Below are 24686 nucleotides of genomic sequence, written 5' to 3' on the forward strand. Positions count from 1 at the left end.
AAAGAGAAACAATTCCAAAGCCCCCCCACACACACACACACTGAAGTCCCTCCCTCTGGATGGGAAAGCTAAGTTCCTAAGTCTCTGGGGGGAGCTGTCAAGAGTTCCCAGTTCATTTGTAAGCAAAGTTACCTCACTAGTTTTCCCAAACACGGCTGGCTAGCCAGCTCTGCACTTGCAGCAAGCAATCTGGAACTCTTCCGTCATTAAGCCCCATTCTGAACATCAGAAAAATCATTTCCACAAGCCATGTCAGCCCCAGTGCACACCGCAAGCCCGTCAGTTAGGAAAGCATGCATGCCTTACAGAGCAACCCGGCCAGGCCTTGCCAGGGCAAATTAAGCTAATTCAAGAGATCAAATAAAGAACTCCGGGTCGCTATATAATCAGCGAGTCTCCGAGTGTTTTCAAGGGGTCATCCAGTCTGCTCCAGCAAGAAAAACGCGGGGAGATTTAACAAGGATGAAAGCGCATTTCCCCAACACCTGGAAGCCGCTGTCTGTTGGGAATGTTCAGTCCCTCAATGTTCATGACAGAGGTCAGGAATATGACAGGGTCAAACAGAACAGGGAGGAAGAAGACCGAAGCAAGGAGCATGTAGGGAAAGAAAAGCTGAAAGCCTGGAATCGGACTACAGGGAGCTGGAAACCACCTTTTATATGCTCTGCCCAGTCTACGGGGCCAGTCTCTCCACAGGTTGGCTGATAAGCTAGCTAGCAAGCAGAGCAACTCTCCACCCCAGACTGCACAGCTAAGAGGCCGAGAGCAAGGCAGGTAGCGAGCTGTTAACGCCAAGCTTTACAGCCGTACCAACTTCTCAATTTCTGTCTCGGACCACTGGGACCTTTTCTTTCTTCAATCAAAACTACATTAACCGACCAGGATGCAAGAAAGTTTAAGGTAGAATGGTCCCTTGTGGTCACTTAGGAACAGCCTGAAGGTCTGAAACCTTAACTGTCTAAAATGCACTTTTTCCTTGTGGCCACTGGCTGCCTTCGCTCTAGTAACCTGGGCAATTCACGAAAGTCTGCTTCTAAGTTTCTGTATCTATAAACTCTTGGAAAGAGAATGGAGGGAGTGCCCAGAAGCACGGTTTAGATGTTTTGATAAAAATAGTGACCTTTACACTAGAAAACCACTGTTGTTAACTATACCAAAAACCCAGCCTTAAAACACGCGCAAAATTATTTTCATTCCTCCTCAAAATCCCCTGCAGAAAAGCCTGCAGTGGGTGAGGAGCAGAGAAGGAGGGTACCTAGCAAGCCATGCCCACTGGCCAATTGTCTGTTTCATTTGGGGCCAACCAAGGAACAGGCCTGTGCACCTACGGTGCAAACTGGGGCAAACTGGGACCGGTTCATCCCAGGCAGACTCAAACTTGGCAGGACTAGCCTTAAACCTGTTAGCAAGATAAGTCAAATAAGGGGCAAACTGCCGACCTGAACAGGCTAGGGTAGCAGGGCCCACTCCACTTGTGTGTCCCCAAGCTGTTCTCAAGATTACTGTAAGTCTCAATATTACTGTAAATCACGTCTGCTATCCATTAACCGCCACCCAGCATCCCGCGTACACCTTCTAGGAGAATCCTTACTGTGTATAAAGTACAGCGTTTTGCAAAGCAAACCCCTCCACACAATGCCAAGCTAACAGTACTCAAAAGGGAGGTGCCGTCGGGGCATTGAAAGTCACACAGCAAATTCTTGCAGAACCACTTACTTTAACCGCCATGAATAAACCGAAGGGGCAGAGCAGCTGGGAGAAACTTTGGCTCGGGAGGTTTAAGCCTTGGAAATGCCGGGCAGGGCGCAGGGACTGGAACCAGGCACAAAAGCGCCCTGCACGGAGGCACGGACCTCTTACGTGACAGAAAGCTTTGTGCCGGATCACGAATAGTTCTAAATACAGTAAGTTCTCCCCGGCCACCACAGCCTCCCGCTTCCTAGCGCCGGCGCCCTGTGATCCCAGGCTATTCTTCCCAGGCACGCGCGCCCGGCGACCCGGCCACGGCTCGGTCCCACGCCAGCCCGCAGGCCAGGGCTGCTTGTGCTCCCGAGGGTTCTCAGTCCTCGGTCACCGGTGTCCGCCCGCGGAGGGCGCCCCACCCCCACGCCAGCCCGGGGCTAAGGAAAGCGAAGGCTCGCAGAAAGGTGTGGATCCGAGGTGCGGGTGCTCGGAGACGCCCAGGCCGCGGCGGGGCCGAGGGCACCAGCGGGGCGCGCAGGGGGACGCGCTCCCTGCTCCTTCCCGGGCGGTCCCTGCCCGCCGTTCCCTCACTCCCAACTCCGCCGACCCGCCCAAGTTTTCAGCCCCCGCCCGCCGCCTTACCTCGCTGCACACCGCACGCCGAAGCCGAAGGGCAGCGGCGCGGGTCCCGGGGCGGCGGCCGCGCTGCGCCCGCCCAGATGCCGCTCTTTGTCTACGCCGCTCCCTCCTCCCGCCGCGGGGCGGACGATGCCGGCCCCGGCGGACCCCGCCGGCCCGGGAGCCCCGAGCCCTGCCCGCCGCCGAACCCTCCCCGCCGCCGCCGCCGCCGCCCGCTCGGCCGCGCGCCCCGGCCTGCGATCCGCGGCGGCGACCCTCCCGCGCAGCGCCCGCCTCCGCGCGCTCCCCGCCCGCCCGCGCTCCTCCCCGGCTGCCGTGACGCCGCCCAGGGGCCGGCCCAGCTCGGCGCGCGCCGGGCGGGGGGGACCCACCTGGGAGTCCCGGCCGGGCCCGGGAAAAGCGCCGCCTGCGGGCTCCACGCAGCAACCCGCTCTCTCCCGGTGTTGGAGGGGCAGGCAGGCGGGGGAAGGAAGACTAAGGCTGTGCGACTTCCAGCCGCCGAGTCCCACCGGGTGGTCTCCGCACCCCCGCTGTGCGTTAGATTCCTACAGCGACCACCCCACCCCGCCGCACACACACACGCACACACCCCTCCCCGGAAGCATTCCCACGGCACTCTCAGCCAAGCAGGCCTGGTGTCCGTCAGAAAAGTGACTTACATAAAAATGTCACTTCCTCCCAGTAATTGCTTGTGGGCATTTTCTTTATTTATTTGCCTTGCATCTATTTACTTTCCCAACCAGACACTTTTTTCCTCCATCCTCCCAGGCGGGACCACTTCCTAGGGGGAGGAGAGGAAACCCGACCTTCTCTGCCTCCCAGGCGCCCACGCCAGCTACACGGAGCTCGGGATTCCTCCTTTAGTACGGGGAGGGGGGAGGGGAGGCTGGAAAGGCTTTAGAAGGCGCCCTCGCTCACTCAGCCTTGAGTAATGGCAAACTTGGAAAGCTAGAACCCTAGAGCAAGGGGAAGGAACACATACGCCTTACACACCGGAATCCAGATGTTTCTTCTCCCAGCTCCTTCTCTCCTGGTTCCCCAAAGGAAGCCCTAATATTCAAATGAATTCAGTTTTCTGGTTGGGTAGCTCACATTTATGTTAATGAGATTCTACCCTGGCCCTTGGCTCCTCCTTATTAAGGCAGAAACAATTCTCCCTAAGTGACCAGTCAGCTGCCTCCCTCCCCAAAGGAAGTTCCCAGGCATGGGTAATACCTGAGGACGCTTGCTTGGCACGGTAGTCATAGCACAATTTGACTGCAGGCTTCCTGAACTGTGTCACCTTACACAGGTGGTGGTTCACAACCTTTCTCAACTTTAGCACGTGAGATGTTTACCTGCCTCGTATGTAAAGCACTTGGCACATAACCTGACAGGAGGGCATTAGGTTAAAAAAAAATCAGCATATCCAACATCCTCTCTCAGTCTGAGATGCTATCTCCGTTCATCCTTTTGTGCTGACCTCATCCTGTTAATACTTAGATTTACAATAAGAAAAACAGAACGCCAGTCAATAGTTTAACCCTATTTAAAATCCATTTACTCTAAATAAGTAGGAGGATATGGGCCCAGGTTTTTAGCTTTTGCTTTGAGGAGTGGTCTCAGACTGCTTCTCTTACTGATTCTTTGTTAAGTCCCTAGGGAAGTTTGAATAAGAACGGCTCCCGTAGACTTATACGTTTGCATACTGAGTCTCTAGTTGCTGAACTCTTAAGGATTAGGCCGTGTGTCCTTGTTGGAGGAGATGTGTCAATGAGGGTGGACTTTGAGGTTTCAAGAGCTAGGCCAGGCCCAGTGTGTCTCCTTGCCTGCTGTGGATCAGGATAGAGCTCTCAGCTACTCTCCAGCACTGTGCCCGCCTGCTCCTTGCCATGCTCCCTGGCATAATGATAATGGACTAAGCTTCTGAAACTGTAAACACCCCAGCTAAATGCATATATGTGTATGTATATAATATATTCATGAGTTTTATATGTGTGTGAGTATATATGTGTATATGCATATATATGGTGTCTCTTCACAGCAATAGAATACAAACTAAAACAGTCCCCAATAATGGCATCTTGCGTCTAAACTCAATAGCTCCTTCCCAACCCTAGCCCACCTAGTTTTTCTTCAAACAGGTGACATTTTTGCTGTTGTCTAAAGTCCATCGTCTCGTTGTAAGGTGTTGCATTCTCGTTCCTTGCTTTTCGGGCCAACCTGTCTCTGTCTGCGAGGAGTCGTCTTCCAAGCATCGACAGCAGAATTCCCAACGAGGATGTGGTTTTTTGTTTTTGTTGTGAGATGGATTTCTTTTCTGTATGCTTGCGTGTGGTGTGCATGTACGTATGAGCACCTGTCTGTGCTAGTGTTTATGGAGACCAAATGGTTTTTGTCTGGTGTTCTCCCTGATGGCTCCCACTTGAACCCAGAGCTCTCTGATTTAGCTACTGCAGCTAACCAGACTGAGAGGGGGGAATCCCCTGTCTCCACTTCCTGAGCGCTGCATACCTACCTGGCATTTACATGGATACTGGGAACTCAAGTTCTGCTCCTAGTATTTGTATGTCAAGGACTTTTTCACCGAGCCGTCTCCAGAAATATGAAATGTCATCTTTTGTATATCCCAGTCCCAGTTAAACAATACTCTTAAGGAATTCCAGTTTATCTGCATTATCTCAAGGCTAGTCCATTCTGCTCAGTCACCTAATATCCTTCCCAGGCTAGCTCTTCATCCCACAGCTTTTGCCATGGCCTAACGTAGTAGTTCTCAACCTTCCTCAAGCTGTGACCCTTTAATACAATTCTTCACGTTGTGGTGACCCCCAACTTTGAAATTATTTTCATTGCTACATCATAACTATATTGTTGCTACCGTTATGAATTTAATACAAGTATCTGTTTTCTTTTTTGTTTGTTTGTTTTGTTTGTTTGTTTTTCAAGGCATGGTTTCTCTAGCTGTCCTGGAACCAGCTCTGTAGACCAGGCTAACCTCAAACTCGCAGACATCCTCCTGTCTCTGCCTCCCAAGTGCTGGGATTAAAGGCATGCGCCACCATCGCCTGGCAAGTATCTGTTTTCTGATGGTTTTAGGTGACCCCTGTGAAAGTCGTTCAACTCCCCAACCCATAGGTTGAGAACCACTGGCCTAGAATCTACTTCAACTCCCAGGAGAAACCATTGCCATCCAGATCACTTTGTGACCCAACTGCTAGTCACCTCCAACCCTAGAAAGAAAGTAGAGGGGCACTAGATAACCCCACAACCCCATACAGTCCAAAGGTGATTCTTGTAGTTCACAGTTCTCAACCATTTCCTAGGCCTTCCCTTCCATTGCCATCACAGGATCCTGGTGTTTACATTATGCCCCAACAATACTTACCATGAACTGTTACTAAATCTGGACATCTATCCACTCTAAGGCCCATTCACATCTTCAAAACCCAAAACGGCGAAAGAGCTGGGGCAGAGCTGTGTGTCACAGCTCTCGCTCTTGCCGTGACTGCTGCCTTCCAGTTAGTCATGCAAGTTTTCCCATGTTCATACTAGGTGGCGGTATCATCCTCACCTTGCTAAAAATGCCTTTCTCCTGTCATCTCTCCTTGCTAAAAATAAAAATAAAAAATAAAAAAATCCTCCCCATTGCCCACCACAGTCTCATCAGAGATCTTCTCGTTTTTGTGTGTCGGGAGACTAGAGCATTGGCTCCTAGGGAGACTGGGGGATTTGCCCTAAGAAGCCTGTACTGCCTTCCTAATGTTGCCGTTACGGTGTTATAGTAGTCCCGGTAACTACCTTAACAAATTAGACAAGACAATATAAAGCACAGTGTGTCCTTTCCACACTCTGAAGTCCAGAATTTCCGCACAAAGGCCCCAGAGAACAGCCCTTCCTTCCCTCTTCTGGATATTTATGGCTCTAACTCTGTGACTTGGGTCTGCTACATTCCAATGTATGCTTCAGGCTAACATGTCTGGTCCCCAGTACCAGCCCATCATCTCCTCTTCTCTTTCTAGAGACACATTTTTGGGGCTACCATTAAATCCACGACATGGCCCACCATGGAAGACATACTTCTTTTTTTTAAAGCTTGTTTCATCAAAAAACATACACTGCATATAGCTCTGCATTCTACTTTATTTGGGTACCCATTCTTTTACTAGCAAAATGTCTTTGATAACTTATTATTTGAAAGAATAAGGAGTATAAACCTTTAAGGTCCCATCAGCCTTTAGTGCTGTGGTTTATTTTACAAAGGCATCTGACATTTAGCTCTGCCCACCAGTTTCCTCTTTAACTCTGCTCACCAGGAAGCTTTCTCTTTCATCCACTCTGAGGAGGTGTCACACAGAGCCTCACCAGTGTCTACCTTTCCTACAGTACAGGGGCAGCTGGGAATTCCCCTTCCGGGTCCCTTCCTCCTTGAGAGCTTCATTCAGCAGCTCCACCTTAGCAAGATGTCCTGGGTGGTTTTGCGTGTCAACTTGACACAAGCTAGAGTCATCAGGGGAAGGAGCCTCTCGTGAGGAAATCCTCCCTGAGATCCAGCTGGAAGGCATTTTTTTAGTTAGTGATCAAATAGGGGAGGGCCCAGCCCATGGTGGGTGGTGCCATCCCTGGGCTGCTGGTCCTGAGTTGTATAAAGACAGTGGGTTGAGCAAGTCAGTAAGCAGCTCCCCTCTGTGGCCTCTACATCAGCTCCTACTTCAGGGATCCTTTCTTGTTTGAATTCCTGTCCTGAATTCCTTCAGTGAAAGCCAAATAAATAAACCCTTTCCTTACCCAACTTGCCTTTTGGCCATGGTGTTTCTTCACAGCAATAGAAACCCTACCTAAGACATACGGTAATGGTGCGGATTTCAGAGGCTCAAGGTCTGCTGGTAAGCCTGCTACTTGAGATCATCAGCCTCCGTGGGCCTCTGATAGTACATTGTCCCTCGTATTCATGAGCAGTGACTTCTGTGACCTCTTCACCCACTGGGACACCAAAACCCACAGATTCTCAAGTACCTTACACAAAATGGTGTGGCGTTTGCATGAAGCTTCAACACATCCTCCTACGTCCTTTGACTAATCAGTAGGTGACATGCAATACCTAATGCTATATAATAAAATGCACGCTTATGTTAAAGTGAGAAGGACAAGGAAGGATGAGATGGAAAGGCCCCAGCACTTCCCTCAGGCAGCAGCTAGCGCACTTGGTTCTAAGTCTTGTCTTACTTGGTACTACTTGGCGCCCTTCTAACCAATTCTCTGGCCCTACTTAGGGTGGCCAGAGTCACTTTCTCTTCGGACAACTGAAGCCCCTGTGTGACATTAACTGTGGGGTTTTGAAGAGTGAAGACAGGCAGGAGGTCCTAGTGGAAGGGCTTTAGAACTCAGCTTAGAGGAGGAACATAAGTAGGAATGGAGGGGTGGGGCGGGGAGCATGAGTGGTCTTCCTGCAGAGCAGAGGGTGCCAGGTAAGGTCAGGAGAAGAGGCAGTCAAAAGTGGACATCTGCAAACTCCTTCGGCACATGTACCCAAGGGTGCCTGGTGAGGAAGAATGGGCACACATTACCATTCCTCAGAGAGGCAGTAGCCCTACTAGAGTAGAGAGCATTGATGGGGAAGTGATTTGGGAGAATTGAGAGAAAGGGCTCCAAAGGTTTTAGCAGCTATTGGGACGTGGATCATCAAAGAGAACAAGAACGGGGTACCAGGGGTACCAAATCTAGCCTAAGGACCCAGGGGTAGTTAACGCTAAGGATAATAATTGCCAGTGGCAATGTCAAAGAAGCAGCAGAAGGCAGTTGACTTCAGGGTATTAGCACACCAGAAGGCGAAAACCTGATTCATGAATCTCAGATAGGTAAGGACCCTAGACCACAGATTCCTGAATGCCTTGCTGCTGCCATCTTTCTCTGGTATCTAGTATGGTGTGAAGGGGTGTGGGGAGAACCCCACTCCTTGTAATGTAGTGTGTTTATCTCTTGAAAACATCCCATTCTACTGGGCATCTTTACCTATGGATTATTATAAAGATGATTTCTTCCTAAGCTGTACTGTCTAATTGACAATAATAATGTTAGAGTTTTTAAGATAAAAAAAATAAAACAAGGAAATGTCACACAGCTAGAACACACGAGTTTCTAATGAGGAGCCACATAGACCATGGCTTAGGTTAATGAATAAGGAAAATAATTGAGTCCCTGTAGCCCAGCTAGTTTAAATTCTTTTAACCTTACTGTTGGGAGATACCTTCACAGGTTTTGGAGTGAATCATAGCTGAAACAAAGCTTTAAAAGTAACTTAAAGTTAGACTATGTTGTTTTTGTCAAATAGCTTTGAGATGAAAAACCAAGAAGACAATCTAAAGTTTCAGAAAGACACAAGTTGAGTGAGGACCTGGTTAAGGTCAGGGAACAAGAACAAAGCAGCTCAATTATCATTAACCGATGTACCTTTCTTGCTAGGATTGCTCGATGACCAAAGGTGACAATTAATTCCTTATACCCATTTCTGCCCTCAATCTCCTAATAGAAGAAACTGTTAATAAGGAGGTATACACCCTACATATTTAAAGTAGAAATGACTGATTCTTTTTCAAATATAAAACTTTAGATTTGTGATTCCTTTAAGATTTCTTATAAGATTACCTTTTAAGATAAGTCATAAAGTGGTTGGTCATTTCTTTGTAACCACAAAATGCAGCCTGCTAGTAAAAGAATATCTTGTTTGCTTATACATTGTTAATGTATAACAAATTGCTTGGGTATGAGTGTATGTGGATTCTTGGAATAAGTTGTTTTTCACCTGTAATACATAAAATGTTTAATCATGTAAGGGATGTGGAAAACATGCTGTTTTTTTTATTTGTATTCATGGTAATCATTCACTTGCAGAGCAGAATGTAACCACATTGAAATTTTTATTACCTGGAAGATTTGACTGGGGTATACAAGCTGTAAAGGGAAGAATAAAGACAAAGTTAAAATGAGTTAGAAGGGAAACATCAAGAATAACGATAGAGTTAGAGGGAAACCTTCAAGGATGAGAGAAAATAAAGACTAGAGAATGCAAAAGAAGAATAAAGAAAATGTCTGGAGGAGACCATTCAGAGAGCGTGTGAGTGTCTTTTCTCCTTACCCACCCTATACCAGGTAAAAAAACAAGCTAGTACGAGTGAGTGGATTCTGTGGATTTCCCTCAGAGCCCTGTGATGCTGGAGGCTGGGCCCCCAGGCAGTGATAGGCAATGGTGCTGGTATCAGAGGTAGAACAGCGGACATTGTTTTGTGAGGCATGAACCTGTGTGTGTGTGTGTGTGTGTGTGTGTGTGTGTGTGTGTGTGTGTGTGTGTGTTTGTATTCTGTTCAGTTTAATGAATTTATTTGTTGCCAAATTACTGCAAGCAAGAACTCTCCAGGAGGCTCACAAGTGATCAAGTGACAATTCCTGCCCTCAAGTGACTTTTTGCTAGAAAAATGATCTCTTGCTGCCTTAAATAGTCCTCTGGAGTAATGAGCCTTCTTCCCATTTAACTGTGCCATCCATCTTGGCACGGATCTAAGCACCCTGAGGGCAGGAATGGAGGCTGATATTCCCGCACAAGCTCAGACCAGGACAGAACAGGCTGTCTGTAAGTCTGTCCTGACAGCTGGAAATCCCACCTTCTTTGCTGAAAAGAGCAAAGGCTGCAAGCGTTGGCAAAGAGACGCCAAAGGGAAGGGGCCAGAAGATTTTCAGAACAAATTCAAGCAGGCTTGGGGGATTCAGGAAAGGACAGTTGCGGGACTCTTAAGATGGTATGGCGATTTCTTACCAAACTGCTGTGTCTGTCTCATTCCCTCCTCAGACTCAAGAGGGAACGAACATGGAAGAGACCTCTGACACCTTCCCAGTAGCTGACAGAAGGAACAATTTTGAAAGCCAGTCTCTTGGCTGGAAGGTAGAGCTCTCCCCAGAAGGACATGTGATCAGAATGCACAAGGTCCCAGACACTACCCACAGTGCCACACACAAACAAATGACACTACTGTAAATCATTAGCTCTCATACAAACTCTCCCCAAAATGAGATGCCACCGCCATAGGATCAATAGAACTCTCCTGCCTCTGAATGAATTGTGATCTGGGTTTCTGGAAACATCTCCGCCCATCTCAGTGTTTAAATTAAAGGGGAGCCATAAGACAGCCCTACAGAGTTGACTATGTTTTAGGGCTGAGTGTGTTCAACTCTTAGCTCTTCCAGTGTGTATTTCCTGAAAACATTTACTGGGGTGAAAGATGCTAAAATGGAGCATTTAACCTCGAAGGCTGGCTTGCTCCAAAAATTAGAAACGCTTGGACTTCACGGTATTTTGAATTGTTAGTGCCAGGGCAGGTCCATTTTAGACAAAAGCAATTAGAAGAGGAAAGTCAGGATTCCCACTTAGAAATCCACTTTCGGGTGACTCGTGTGTGCGGCATTTCTGTTAGCTGGGATCCGTCTTCAGTTAATCAGACATCCTAGAAGGAGCTATTCTGCAAAATTACATTTCCGTGTCAGTTAAAGACTAACTAGGAAGTCCTGTCGTCTGGAATATAAGTGGAAATCTTAGCAACGGATACATTGCAAAGTGATAAGTCATCTTAGAAAGCACAGCATAGCAAGGAGCATGGGCCCTGACGCTGGGGTCCTCTGTGCCTCAGAGTGGCCTTCCAACATTCAGTCTCATCCCGCGATGCTAAGAGTGGAGCAGAGTTAAGTAACATGTTTGTGAAATCAAAGCCATCTTCTAGAGGTACCTTTTAAAAAAATAGCAAAATTATCGAGGTGTGCTGGCTCCTGTCTGTAATCTCAGCATTTGGGAGGCTGAGGCAGGAGGATTGTGATTTCTAGGCCATCCTGGGTCACACAATAAAACCCTTTCCCCAAAAATAAACAAACAAATAAAAGGTTGACAAGATTCATAGTTTTTACTGTTGAGAGATTTCCAGTGACTGAGGGTTCCAAGTCTGTTGACCCCTCACTTGCATGCATATTTAGCAGGAAAGACTTTTAAAATGTACCATCTCACCAAAGCACTGGCAAACAGATGCCTTCCTTAGTCCCGCCCTCCATTAGAGAGCAAGTAAGTTCTTGGGAAGTTTGCTTTAGGGGTACCATGATGCGACCCTTGTGATGTTGCTGTTTGTAGTACTCTGCTCAGAGTAGCAATGGCAAATCTGATAAAAAAAAAAAATTTTTCAGACTCAAAATGGGCTGTGAAGAACAAGCCAGTATAGTTTAATAACTGATGGTCTGGGCCTGTCCGGCTAGACAGCACTGTTTACTCGGGATTCGGTGAACTCTTCTTCTTTGCAGCCACTCTTACTCTATGAGCCTCCATAGGGTCATGTAGCCAGGAATGAAGGCCCTGTTGTCTAGTAATTCATGTATGACATTCCAACCTGGCACACTGAGTTAGAGGTAAAGGATCACCATGGATCCCTAGAGTGTCTCATGGACATGTCATTGTTTAATAATTATTAAAGTTAACAATGCTTTGGAAGAGAGGACGACAAGAACTAGAATAGTTTTTCTTTCTTGTTTGTTGTCGTTGCCTTAAAAAAAACAAATAAAAATAAGGTATTGTCATGTATCATAGACTGATCTCAAATCCATCATCTTCCTGCCTCAACCACCTGAGTGCCAGGGTTATAGGGGTTACCGCATGCTCAACAAAATGTCAATTTTAAATGCAAACACATTGACATATGAACTACAGGTTATCATCGCTGATTTGGAAGCCTGTCTTAGTTAGGGTCTCTACTGCTGTGACAAAAGCACCATGGGCAAAAAGCAAGTTGGGGAAGAAAGGGTTTATTAGGCTTACACTTCAGGTTTGCTGTTCATCACTGAAGGAAGTCAGGGCAGGGTCTCAAGCACTACAGGCCTCTTCTTCGATCTCCATTCATGTGCGTCTACAGCCAAGATGTTAAAAAGTGGCTGTGATGCTTTTCATCATTTGTTCTACCAGTATGGAATACTGATTTACAAAATGACTGAACAATACAACCAAGAAGCAGAATTTATACTTACCTTACTATCCTATAACTTGATTGTTATGATGAATTCTTAACCAACATACTCATTCTTCTTCATTTCTTTTTTGTTGTTGTTGTTGTTAAATCCATATAATGAATCCTGCTCCTCACCAGGGACCATGAGGTGAGGAAGGCTTTAAACATGATTGGCGCTCCTTACCATGCCAAACCAGAAGGAGCATGAGTTTCTCATTGTCGTGTGACAAACCACCACAGAGTTAGAAGACTAGGCAATACAGAGTGATTAAAAATCAATGATTGGTTTCCAGAAAGGAAAATCAAGGCACCCATAGGGCTATATTACCAATGGAAGGTTCCAAGGAACAATCTCTTATTTACTTATGCCTCCTCGAGCTTTTAGATGACATCTATGCTCCTTGGCTGGTGGTGACTTCCCCATCTCCAAAGCCAGCAATGTTTCTGATCTTGCTTCCTCTCTCAAGTCTCTCTCCCTTCCGTTAGGAAAGGTGACTCTAGTGGCCCCCATGGCTCATATGCTTGAATGTTTGTTGCCCAGTTGGTGGACTGTTGAAGAAAGATTAGGAAGGAGGTCTGACCTTGTTGGAGGAGGTATGTCACTGGGGGTAGGTTTTGAGGTTTCAAAAGCCCGTGCCAAACACCTGCAACTTTTGGATTAGTTGTGAGCTCTCAACTAATGCTCCAGTGTCAAGCCTTCCTATCTGCTACCATGCTCCCCACCATGGTGATTGTGGACTAACCCTCTGAAACTGTACCCAAGCCTCTAATTAAATGATCTCTTTTTAAAGCTGCTTTGGTCAATGAGTCTCTTCGCAGCAACTGAGCAATGACTACAACTGTGACCCTCTCTCAGGACTCATAATTACAGCAGGGCCCTTGGAGAATCCAAATATCATTTTCCTTCTTGGGGCTTATTTCTAACTCACCGCTGCAAAGTTCTTTTTCAACAGGTAACATAGTCACAAGTTCCAGAGATTACAGGAGGGGTACGTTTTAGGGGTCATGATTGGAGCTATAGCCAAAAACTATGTCTACCTCAGTTTGGTCTCCTTTGACCTCAGCACAGAATCTATAAGTCACCTGCTATGAGGACTTGTAGAGCCCCACTGCCCACGACTCTTTTCTTCCAGCTGTTTCCCTCATTCCTATTCTCTCTGTTGCCCTCTTCTCCAGCCAGTGTTTTTCATTGCATTCAGGTACCTTTTCCCTTCTCAGCTCCCCCATCTCCTCTTTCTCGAGTCTTTACCCTGCTGGGTAATGTTATTTCATTTTAAAAACCATCCGAGGAGGACTTGGAGACATGTCTAGGTGGGTAAGAGCACTTGTTATATAAACATAAGGATCTGGGTTCAGATACGAGCACCCACATAAAATTCTGGGTGTGGTCATAGGCATGCCTGTAACCTGCAAGTGGAACGCGGAGTGGGCCAGGGGCAGAGACGGGTGGATCTCTGGGGCTTGCTGACTGCTAGCCTTGCTAAAGTTTCAGTAAGAGACTCTAGCTCAAGGGGAAAGGCTGAGAGTGAGAAGGCAGGATGCCTGTAGTCTTCCTGTAGCCTCTGGGTGTGTAAACATGTTCATATACCACACTCACACCAAGAAACCCAATTAAACTAAGTCAACTTAAAACAACAACAACACCATCTAAACTACCTTTGTGTGTCTCCTTGGCAGCCTTGCAGGCCTCCCATTGAAGCAGATATGTATTAGAGTCTAGAAAGATCAAAGAGGTGATGATCCTTGACCCTGGGCACTGGGTGTAGGGAGCAGATGGAGCTGGTACCCAGCCCTTCACATGGAACCACCCCCCATAGGATCCCTTTCTCAAGTGACCTTATACTCTAAGCCCTGTCTAGGATGCTTTTGGGGGTGGGGCTCACAAGAAGATGCTCTGCTGCCGTGACTGCTGCTCTTATACAATTAGGTCATCTAAATTGGAAAGGACAATTCGGCAGTTGTACAGGACCACTTGGATTCGCGATTCCTTGACTTGACGCTGAAATAGCACTTGACATTTGAAGCTGACACTGAAATCGCATAGACCTAGTAGGCTGCTTTGTGCCTCTGTTTCAGTGGTTCTCAAACTATGGGTCAAACAACCCTTTCACAGGGGTCACCTAAGACCATTGGAAAACACAAATATTTACATTATGATACATAACAGTAGTAAAATTACAGTTATGAAGTAGCAACGGAAATAATTTTATGGTCGGGGGGCACCACAACATGAGGAACTGTATTCAAGGGTCTCAGCATTTGGATGGGTGAGAACCATGATTCTCTTTCTTTATGTAAAAGAAGGGTTGGTGTTAGAGCAAATTTTCATGATATAGTATTCCTTGAAGGATCCTCCAGACAAGAAAAAGGGTGGAAAGAGGGTTTTTATAAACTCACGCACATTAAGAGGTTGCAGGCGGGGAGGGCACCATCCCTGAGAGAGACCGTTCTGTGTAGAACACCGAGATTCCGCTCATCTTCCCAGCAGAGGCTCTGGCAGTCTTCCCTCCTTGGCTGTCTTCTGAAAACACTGCTCAGCAGAGAGTCTTGGAAGACAGAGATGGTATCTCCCAGAGGGCCAATGGTGTCTTTATTTACTGCCTAAAGTAATAAGGATGAGGTTTCTTTTCAGTGTAGTGGTTGCACACGCTTATTAGCTTCAGCTCATTGTAATAGTCAAGTTCCCTGAGCTCTGGATTCCCCAGCAGAGGCGGGGGCTCTCTGGGTGCACAGCATCTCCCTGGCTCGTTCTACATTACCTATGCGACTCAGGAGGCCAGGCAGCAGGAGCCAAATGTCAACAAGACTCTCACTGGGTGGGAAGTTCCCTTTGTAGCTAATCAGCCAGGTGAGAGGTCTTAGTATTTAATGTTGAGAAAATGTTACTGGATCCTGTGCCACTGGTATTGTCAATGTGAGAAGAGACTGGCCAAGACAATGTTCACTGCTGGTCAGGTGAGCTACAGGAGAATCTGAAGACCCGGATCCGGGGCTCTTGAGCCATTGGCTGCAAGCATTGAAATTAGTCAAATGTCCACATTTTAAGTAGAGAAGGATATAGGTACTGTTTTTTGCTGTTGTTCCTTATTCTTTCCTCTTTCTTTTCCTTTTTTTTTTTTCGAGAAAGAGTTTCATTATGAAACCAGGTTAATGTTTAACTGCACAATCTTGCCTTGGGCTCCTCATTGCTGGGATTATGGGCTTTCCCCACCACGCCCAGCCTTTGCTTTTATGTATGTCCTAGGGGAAATAAGAAATTTATCACTGTATGAAGCACTCGCTGTAGGCCTATTAGAAGCAGGAAATTTTCCATGCTCAGGAACGCAACCCGCCACAAACAATTGTACTGAGAATGTAGCGATGTCTATACAGTGAAGGACAGCAGTGGTCTCTTAAAAAAACAGCAACAAAAGTACCATTCCCATAAATCTGACGGCCAGTTTGTGCACACGCAACATATTTGCATAACAGACCCAGGCTTCTGCACTGGGGCGGGGAGGGAAATGCATTTTTTTTTAAGTGTAAGGCAATGTCAAACAGCCTTTATAAGGATTATCGTCACGTGGTGAGACTTCAGTTGCTCACAATAAACGTGGATTACAGACTGAACTTTCAATATTGAAGGAGATTCCATGGAGGTTACGAATCCACACGGCCACTTCAGGCAAGACAAAACTATTAGTATTGCGTAGTAGAAGAATTCTTTAGCAAAACTCACAAGTGCGGCGTGGCTGCGTGAGTTTTCGTGCCTTAGAGATAGTTGTAAAGAATTGAACGTGGCAATGTAGGGTTCTTGTGTTACTCGGACTAAGACTACGGCTGAAATGTCCGCTATGGAACAGAAGGTTTGGTGTCAACATGCCAAGTTGAGGGAATTCGGACTGCGTCAGAACTTCGTATGCTCTGGCCACACACTGCGTATTACCCTATCTGACTGCTAAAAGCTAATCTGCTTTTATGTCTTGTGTTGCTCAAAGATATGTTTGAAAAGTATCTTCTTCCAGGTGGTAATTAAAGCTAAGGTATTTAACAGTCATCAGGCAGCTAAGACACCATATCATCTTCACGATACTGCCAAAGAAAATGTGCCTTCCTCTTTTCCTATCAAGTTTCTGGGTTAGGCTAGATATGGTGGTACATACTTGCAGTCCCAGAACTGGAGAGGCTGAGGCAGGAGGATTAGGAGTTTGAGACCAGTGTGAGCGATGAAGCAAGTTCAGGACGAGCCTGGGATACATGGTAAGAACTTGCCTTAAATGAATTAGTGTGCATATGTGTGAATTAGTGTAATTAGCACCCATTTGAGATAACTGCGAATCACTTAAACTTGATATTTGTGACTGTCAGTCATCTGAGTACTACATATCTCTACTGAAGGGGGCAGGAGACCACATCTGATGCCCACATGTTCTAATTCTCAGTTTGTATTCTTATTAATCTTTTCAATAAATTTCATTATGAGTAAAAGTTATGGATTGTAATGTATAAAATGCATCTATCCATATATTCTATTATACTGAATAAGGCCATAAGGTATTAGTTTTGTTAAAAAGAAAATCAAACTTCTGTATGTAAAAAACCACTTTGAAAATCCATGAGACAATGGACCATAAAAGCATTTTCATTTCTAGAGACTTGATTGTCTTTTAATTTGAACTTGAATCAAATTTGTATATTTTTCCAAAGACTGGAGCAGTATTCTAATCAAACATGCAGGTTGACTATCTCTAATCCCCAAGCCCACAATTCCCTAGAATCTAAGAGCAACATTACATAACACATGGGAAAATCCCACACCTAATGCTTTGTGGGAACACAGTAAAAAACATGGGTGCGTGAAAGATTGGGTTAAGTCACCTTCAGATTTTGTCAAGCAATGAAGTGCACATGACACCAATGAGTCTTATATTAGACTGAGATTCCCTCCCAAGATACATGATGCAAATACTCCACAAACACCAACCCAAAATCCTCTGCCCCCAAGTACTTTAAATATATTCAATCTCTCTCTCTTTTAATCTCTACACGCATGCACACATGGGTCTTGTCCCAGCTCTGCCTTCTCTGGTGCCATTCGTTGGCACTCTGTAGTCACAGTACAAATCAGGTGCACGTGACCTTGATTCTCTGCTCTGCTCTACTTTTGTTAGGTGAACAGACTACTTCCTGTACAACAACAGAATATGGAAGCCAGAAGATTACTAGAGACCTAGACATTGTGGCATTTTGTGAACTCTACTTTTTTAGTTCTACCTTTGGTGCTGTCATAAGCACTCTGACCAAAAGCTGCTGAGGGGAGGAAGGGCTTATTTCAGTATGTGAGTTGCTGTTCATTGTTGAAGGAAGTTATGTCAGAAACTCAATCAGGATGGGTGGGTGGATGGATGGATGGATGGATGGAGGATGGATGAAAGGGTAGCTGGGTGGGTGGAAGTTAGGAAGGATGGATGGATGAATAGAAGGGTAGGTAGGTAGGTGGAAGGTAAAATGGGTGGATGGATGGATGGATGGATGGAGGATGGATGGATGGATGGAGGATGGATGGATGGATGGATGGATGAAAGGGTAGGTGGGTGAGTGGGTGGGTGGGTGGAAGTTAGGAAGAATGGATGGATGGATAGAAGGGTGGGTAGGTAGGTGGGTGGAAGGTAAAATGGGTGGATGGATGGATGGATGGGTGGGTGGAAGGTAGGAAGGAAGGAAGGATGGGTAGATGGATGGATGGATGAATGGATGGATTGGTGGGCGGAAGGTAGGAAAAATGGATGGATGGATGGATGGATTGGTGGGTGGAAGGTTGGAAAAATGGATGGATGGATGGATGGTGGATGGGTTATGAGAATAATTGCAATAGTTCTTCCTGGAAGACGTACTGTCTCACAGTCTGCTGCCATCTTTTCTGCTATATCATGACCAAGCAGAGATTCCTCACTGGATGCTGGGCTAGTGCCAGACTCTGGATCTCTCAGTCTCCAGATCATGAGATCAATAAACTTCTATTCTTTCTAAATGATCCAAATTGTATTTGGCTACAGCAGAAAACAGACTAAAACACAGGAGTGGACGGTGGATCTCATGTATTACCAAAATAAAAAGGGGATCATGTCTTGTTGGCATTTCGTCGCCATCCAGGTCAGGAATGGGTAGTAACAGCAGTGATGGAAGCTCCAGTGTGTCCTGGGGGACAGGAAACTGACGTCGTACCTTACCACGACTGGAAACCAAGCTCTACGTTACTCAGTAAAACACACAAAAGACACTGAGCTCCTCTATGATCAGAGGAGTTCCTCTCCAGGGCACACTGTACATATAAAATGACTTTGTAAGGGCCAGAGGATGCCTCCCTCACAGTGAAGGTAGCTACGGCAGGTCAGCTGCAGCTGGGCCTTTCCCAACTTGCCTCACTGCCTGAGTTCTTTCCCCAGATGACTAACTGCTATGCCTTGGCTGTCAGGCCTGTCGCCTCAGCTCCTCCTGGAAGTACCTACCAGGTCTGTGGAAGGCCCAAGTCTACACATTACCCAGAAGCAACAGCTTCCTGAAAAGCCACTTGGGTGAAGCCTAAACACCTGCCAGCTGTCACTGCTAACACAAGCAACATCTGTGTAGTGGGATCAAGGAAAGCCCGGGATATAACGGTGTCAAGATGTTCATTGGTATGAAAAAGGGAATCTCGTGTGGGAGCATGTCCTGGTGTGCAGAGTGAACAGTGGGGAATGACGGTCACAATTTAGAGACATGATGGATCTCTCCTTGCTTTGAAGAACTACCCACACAGAGATGCTGAACACTATCACTCGCGACATGTATGTGCTTCCAGACCTAGTACAGATGAGAGCCTTTCTTCCCCTAAAGGTGGAATTGAGATTTCAGCCAGCCCTCCTGAGACCTAAGTAGACTCTGGTGACTGCAGTGGCTGAGTGAGATTTGAGCTTTGTCTCTCCTCACAAAGGCAGGGTTGGGCCTGGGGACTTGTGCCAAGCTATTTTGAGGCTACGCACATTAAGTAAAGAAGCAGGACTATTCTTAGCTCAAGTGTTCTAGCTTCTATTATCCTAAACCAAAGCCTGAAGATTAGGGTAAGACATTGGGTCCTTCCCTTTCATCTGAATGTCCCTACGGGGCTTTAGGAATCACCCTTGACCCCACACAAGATGAATTCTGAAATATGGTAAATAGCCATTCATCATGCAAACAGTTAATGGTGAATCTGCTGTCAGATCCTTAATAGTAAGCCAAAGAGATATGAGACTCCTTCTCCAAGCAGCTCCTGACACAGGTTCTCCTTTGGACTTCCCAGCAGTTCCAGAATACAGGCAACACCAGGCCTCCGGTATGTTGTTGTCTAGTTCCAGACATGTATCATTCCACTTTGGATGTCGTCTGGAGGATCCAGTCTCAAGGAATGAGCTCAGAGGTAAAACGAAGGAAATGCCTGAAGGATAGATCCATGGTGACAGAGGTGGGACATTCTGTGTCAGACACAGGGCTTGGGTACTACTCCTCACGGGCCTCTCAGAATTCCTGTGCTTCTCCATTTTCTGGCCTTCAACCACAAAATTTTATAACAAGTATTTTTCCCTTAATGAGCTAGCTGTACTTCCTTTAAGCAACATGACAGACAGAAGATCAGAGGTTTAGTACTGACAAAATAGAAAATTAAGTTTGTTTGGTATTTTTTATAACTTCTTTTTTTTTTTAAAGAAAACAATCTATTTTTTTTATTTTACATACCAATCCCAGTCCTCACTCCCTCCCCTCCTCCCATTCCCTCCATCTAGCCCCCCTACTCCACCCCCCATCCACTCCTCAGAGAGGGTAAGGTGCATTGCTTTATGGAAGGTCCAAGGCCCTTCCTACTATATCTAGGCTGAGCAAGGTATCCATCCAAAGAGAATAGGTTCCCAAGAAGCCAGTACAAACAGTAAGTGTACATACTGGTACCACTACCAGTGGCCCCTCGGTCTGCCCCAGCCACACAACTGTCAACCACATTCAGAGGGACTAGTTTGGACCTATGATGGTTCCTTCCTTGTGACTGAAATTAGTGAGCTCCCTGTTTGTATTTTCTTATAACTGAAGTCATTCCTGGGCTGCGGTTTATGATATTCTTTTTTTTTTAATTTATTTATTTATTATGTATACAATAGTCTGTCTTTGTGTATGTCTGCAGGCCAGAAGAGGGCACCAGACCTCATTACAGATGGTTGTGAGCCACCATGTGGTTGCTGGGAACTGAACTTAGGACCTTTGGAAGAGCAGGCAATGCTCTTAACCACTGAGCCATCTCTCCAGCCCTGGTTTATGATATTCTTGTAGCTAATGTCTCTTTCACTAAATTCTGTTCACAGTGTGATAAGGGTGGTCTTTCAAAGTAAAGCCCCAGGATGGAGATCATGGGGTATTACAGTTGATGGACATGCACTTTTTAAGTCACTGGGGTGGAACATGGAAAGAGGCACGGACAAGAATGGGCACGCAAGTACTAACCAGAATCCCCCTCTCCCCACCTTACCTTGTGTCCCAAATTCTGTAAGACAGAACACACCATATTTGTAACTTGTGGGAAGGGTTGAAAAGCAAAACACAGGGCGAAGCGAAGGAATCTGGGAAAATTCTGGATAATTCCAATATCTCTAGAATTCTCTAAAGTAGCTTCCCGTTCCCAGCAAGGAGACGCATGTCTTGGTTTCTTTAACAGCTGCTAAATGATATGCTAACATGTCCTGACCGAAGCAAAGGGGTTTATTTCCATGTACAGTTTCAGGGGGGCGCTCCATCATGGCAGGGGAAAGAAGGAGGTGGGAGCCAGCAGCTGTTTGCATCACATCCACAATCAAAGAGCAGAGAAAGGCAGGGTGATAGCCTGCGGGGGAAATGAATGACATGACCCCTGCCTGGAACCTGTGGCTGTTACCCGGCTGAGAACAAGTGTTCAGTGCTGTGGAATAAACCTGCTGTTCACCGTGAATGTTTATGACTCTCACTGATTAATAAAGAGCTGGCCAGCTGATGGCTGATCAGGATTTTCAGGGCAGACAGAATGTTGAGGAGAAGAAGGACAGCATCAGAGGCGGTGCCAAGCAGTGCAGAGCAAGCAGGATGGGAAATATGTATGTAAGGTAACTGAGCCTCGGGGCAGCACATAGATGAATAGTTATGAGAGCTAGCTAAATAACGAGCCTAAGCTATTGGCCACACATTTACAATTAATATTAAGGCTCTGTATAGTTATCTGGGAACTGGCTGAGACAGAGAAGTCTGCCTACAGTATAGATGTACTCCGGGGTCCAGAGATAGGTCATTATCTTGGATTACCCATACGAACCCCAAGTGTGGCCACATGTATCTTTAAAGGAGGGGGACTTGAACCCAGGTAGAAGAGAAGGAATGAGATCCTCGGAGGAAGAGGGAAGTTAAATGTAGGCCGGGGTTGCTAAATGACTAGAAGCTGGAACCAGGGATCAAGGAAAGTGGGGAAAAATCAAAGCGATGACTTACCAACTCACAGAATGGTTTTATGTTGCCATTGTTGTCCCTTGTTTGCTTGGGGGTTTCTTGTTTATGTTGTTTTGTTTGAGACAGGGTCTCAGTAAGTCACCATTACTAGACTGGACCTGTCTAGGTAGACCAAGTTGACCTCAAGCACAGAGATCCTCCTTCCCCTGCCTCTTGCGTGCCAAGATTAAATGTGTTTCCCATCACAGCTAGCCACACAGGGTGGTTTTAGACTCTGTAAGAGTCTCTTCCATTTTTGACCTTTTCTAGAAATACTAGGACACACACAGCATCCCTTTGTTTGTTTGTTTAACATTACATTCATATTGGTTCTCTGGGAATTTCACATCATGCACCTCAATCACACTCACTTCTCAGTTCTTCCATGTCTGCCCCTCTACTCTTGTGACCTCCCCCCTGCACAAAAAAAGTACAATTTGTGTAATCCATATATTCACTGGAGCATGCTCAAACACACAGTGGCTCGCCCCTTAAACAGAACTGATTCCTTCCCCTTCCCAGTCCCCACCAAAAGCATCAATTGTGAAGACTGCATGTCAGCATCCCCATCACACTTTTAAAGAGTTCTCTTAGATGGTTTCCTGTCTAGGCTGTTCCTTATGGGGGGGCAAGGACAGGGGTGAGCGGGTAGGGGTTGTCACAGAAACCTCCCATGTCCCTCCCTCTCAATGACAGCCTTGTTTTAAACCACTATGTTCATAGCTTTTTGTTGCAGCATCCAGGGGACATCAACAAAGATATCCTTTGACTCCTATGAAACAATAATTGATAGACATTAGAAAGGATCCCAAATCAGAATGGACCAAAGACATGGATTAGGCGCCCTTGAGTCATTCGGTCAAATCTGTATGGTCCCTTTCGACCTAATATACTGCCACTAGTTGGAAAACCCAACATTTCCCAGTTCCCATCTTCTAAGGAATTGATTACATGGATTTGATTTTTAAATTAAACGTTTTATAAGTCTTACGTTAAAATTTTAAAGAGGAAATGATCTCAGATTGGCCCGGCTATCACTACCATCCTGGATTCTTTTCTTTCTGCTCTCTTTTCCTTCACATGATTACTTCTGTGTTTGATGATACACCATGGTCTGAATGTGTACCCTACAAGCCACATGTGGAAAAACTAATCGTCAGGATGCTGCTGTCACAGTTAGTATCGGCTCTCAACTTGACACATCTGGATAGAGGGACCCTCAACCGAGGAACTGCCTCCATTAGATTTGGCACATGGTCATATTTGTGGGGAATTTAAAAATTTTCTAACAGATGTATGAGAGCCCAACCCACTGTGGGCAGTGCCATCCCAGAGCAGGTGGTTCTAAGTCGTATAAAAAGGCAGGTTGAGCAAGCCTGAGGGATCAAGACAGTAAGCAGTGTTTCTCCATGACCTCTGCTTCAGTTCCTGCCTAAAGTTTTTCTCCTCCCTCCCTCCCTCCCTCCCTCCCTCCCTCCCTCCCTCCCTTCCTCTCTTCCTTCCTTTCCTTCTCTCTTTCTTTTTCATTCAGACAGGATCTTTTATGTAGCTCTGGCTGGCCTGGAACTCATAGAGATCCACCTGCCTCTGCCAGCTCACCCGGCTTAGGTCAGTGTCTTATCACGGCAACTGAGAAGCACACTGGAACAGCTGTGCAGAGGCGGGTCCTTTGAGAGGTGGTTAAGTCTTGAAGATCGCTTGAGCAAAATCAGGACATGTCTCAGGTCATTCTGTGCTGCTATATCAAAACACCACAGGCTGGTTAACTCCTCAGTAAAGAGGTTTAGCTCACACTGGTAGAAGCTGAAAGTCCAGACAGAATAGCATTGGCGCTAGGTGTAGACCAAACATTCCAGTTAGGCAAGTCAATCTCCTGGCTAAGGGACCACCCCTAAGGAAGGTGTGATCACTTGAGGCCACACTAAAGAGATAAGAAGAGTAATTATCCCTTTAGTGAAACAATGTACTTTTTGTTCCCAGAATTCCCACCCCCTAGAGCACTTGCTTCAGAACCACCTGGAGCTTCTTAGTAACTTGCTCATTTGCCTCTCAATCATTTGTCTTTTTCTTTTGGGTGCTGCCTTTTTCTGGTTCTCTGGGCTTCATTCCTCTCTCTCTAAAGTCCCTCTTCCTGCCCTGTGGCTGCTTGTCTGCTTTGTGGATGTGTCTGGTTTCTAAACTGACTCACTTAACTCAAACAGCAGGCTTTCCTAGTCTCTGGGGCAGCTGCACAGGTTTACAGCTTGTCACTCTAAGGTTTTTTTTTTTTTTTAAATCCTAATAAAAGTGTCGTTGAAGTTTAAAATAAAATGGATGTACTAATTTCACTGGACTTTGAGGCGAGTACAACCGTGTGCTGGATAAATACCTTCGTTAATATGCAAATGGAAAGCTGTCACTTCCTTGTTTTTATTCGTCTGGCTTTGGGGAGCAGTCAGATGACTGCCTTTCCTCACATTTTGTTATGAATTCCATTTCTGTTTTAATGTGGATCTAAATATCCCCTCCCACTTCCCAGCTGGCATGAGAAAAGCAATTTCCTTAGCCTGGTGTTCCCCACCGTGATGTCTCCTCTGGGCCAACGGTGTTAAGTGACCACCGACTGAAGCCTCCGAAACCATGAGTCACAGCAAACCTTTCTTCCTTCAAGTTGCTCTTTTCTGCACTTGTCCCAGCGGCAAAAAGCAGACCTACATGTACCCACGGGTGATGCGATCTACGGTTCTTCACACATAATCTCCGCAGTTATTAATACTTATTTGACCACTTGATCTAACAAACCCATTGAGCCTTTCGTCTATCAAAGGCACCTCAGTCTGTTCTTGTCTTTTCGTAATGGTGCTGTGTTCATATTAAAAT

General features: G+C 46.1%; 1 protein-coding gene across 4 annotated transcripts in view; it reads right to left on the bottom strand.

Annotated features, from left to right (window-relative positions):
* Window positions 1-3377, bottom strand: part of Nck2 (NCK adaptor protein 2) — a 118750-nt gene extending 115373 nt beyond the window's left edge. For 2 of the 4 annotated variants that reach the window (XM_075980268.1, XM_075980265.1), the window contains exon 1: window positions 2326-2608. The gene's annotated coding sequence lies outside the window, so the exon portion shown is untranslated. Of the gene's footprint in view, window positions 1-2325; window positions 2609-3304 lie in introns of those variants that run through there. The other 2 variants (XM_075980266.1, XM_075980267.1) reach the window with 2 other exon arrangements.
* Window positions 3378-24686: the final 21309 nt, after the last annotated feature.

The sequence above is a fragment of the Microtus pennsylvanicus genome, chromosome 7, assembly GCF_037038515.1.
Source record: "Microtus pennsylvanicus isolate mMicPen1 chromosome 7, mMicPen1.hap1, whole genome shotgun sequence".
Lineage (NCBI taxonomy): Eukaryota > Metazoa > Chordata > Mammalia > Rodentia > Cricetidae > Microtus > Microtus pennsylvanicus.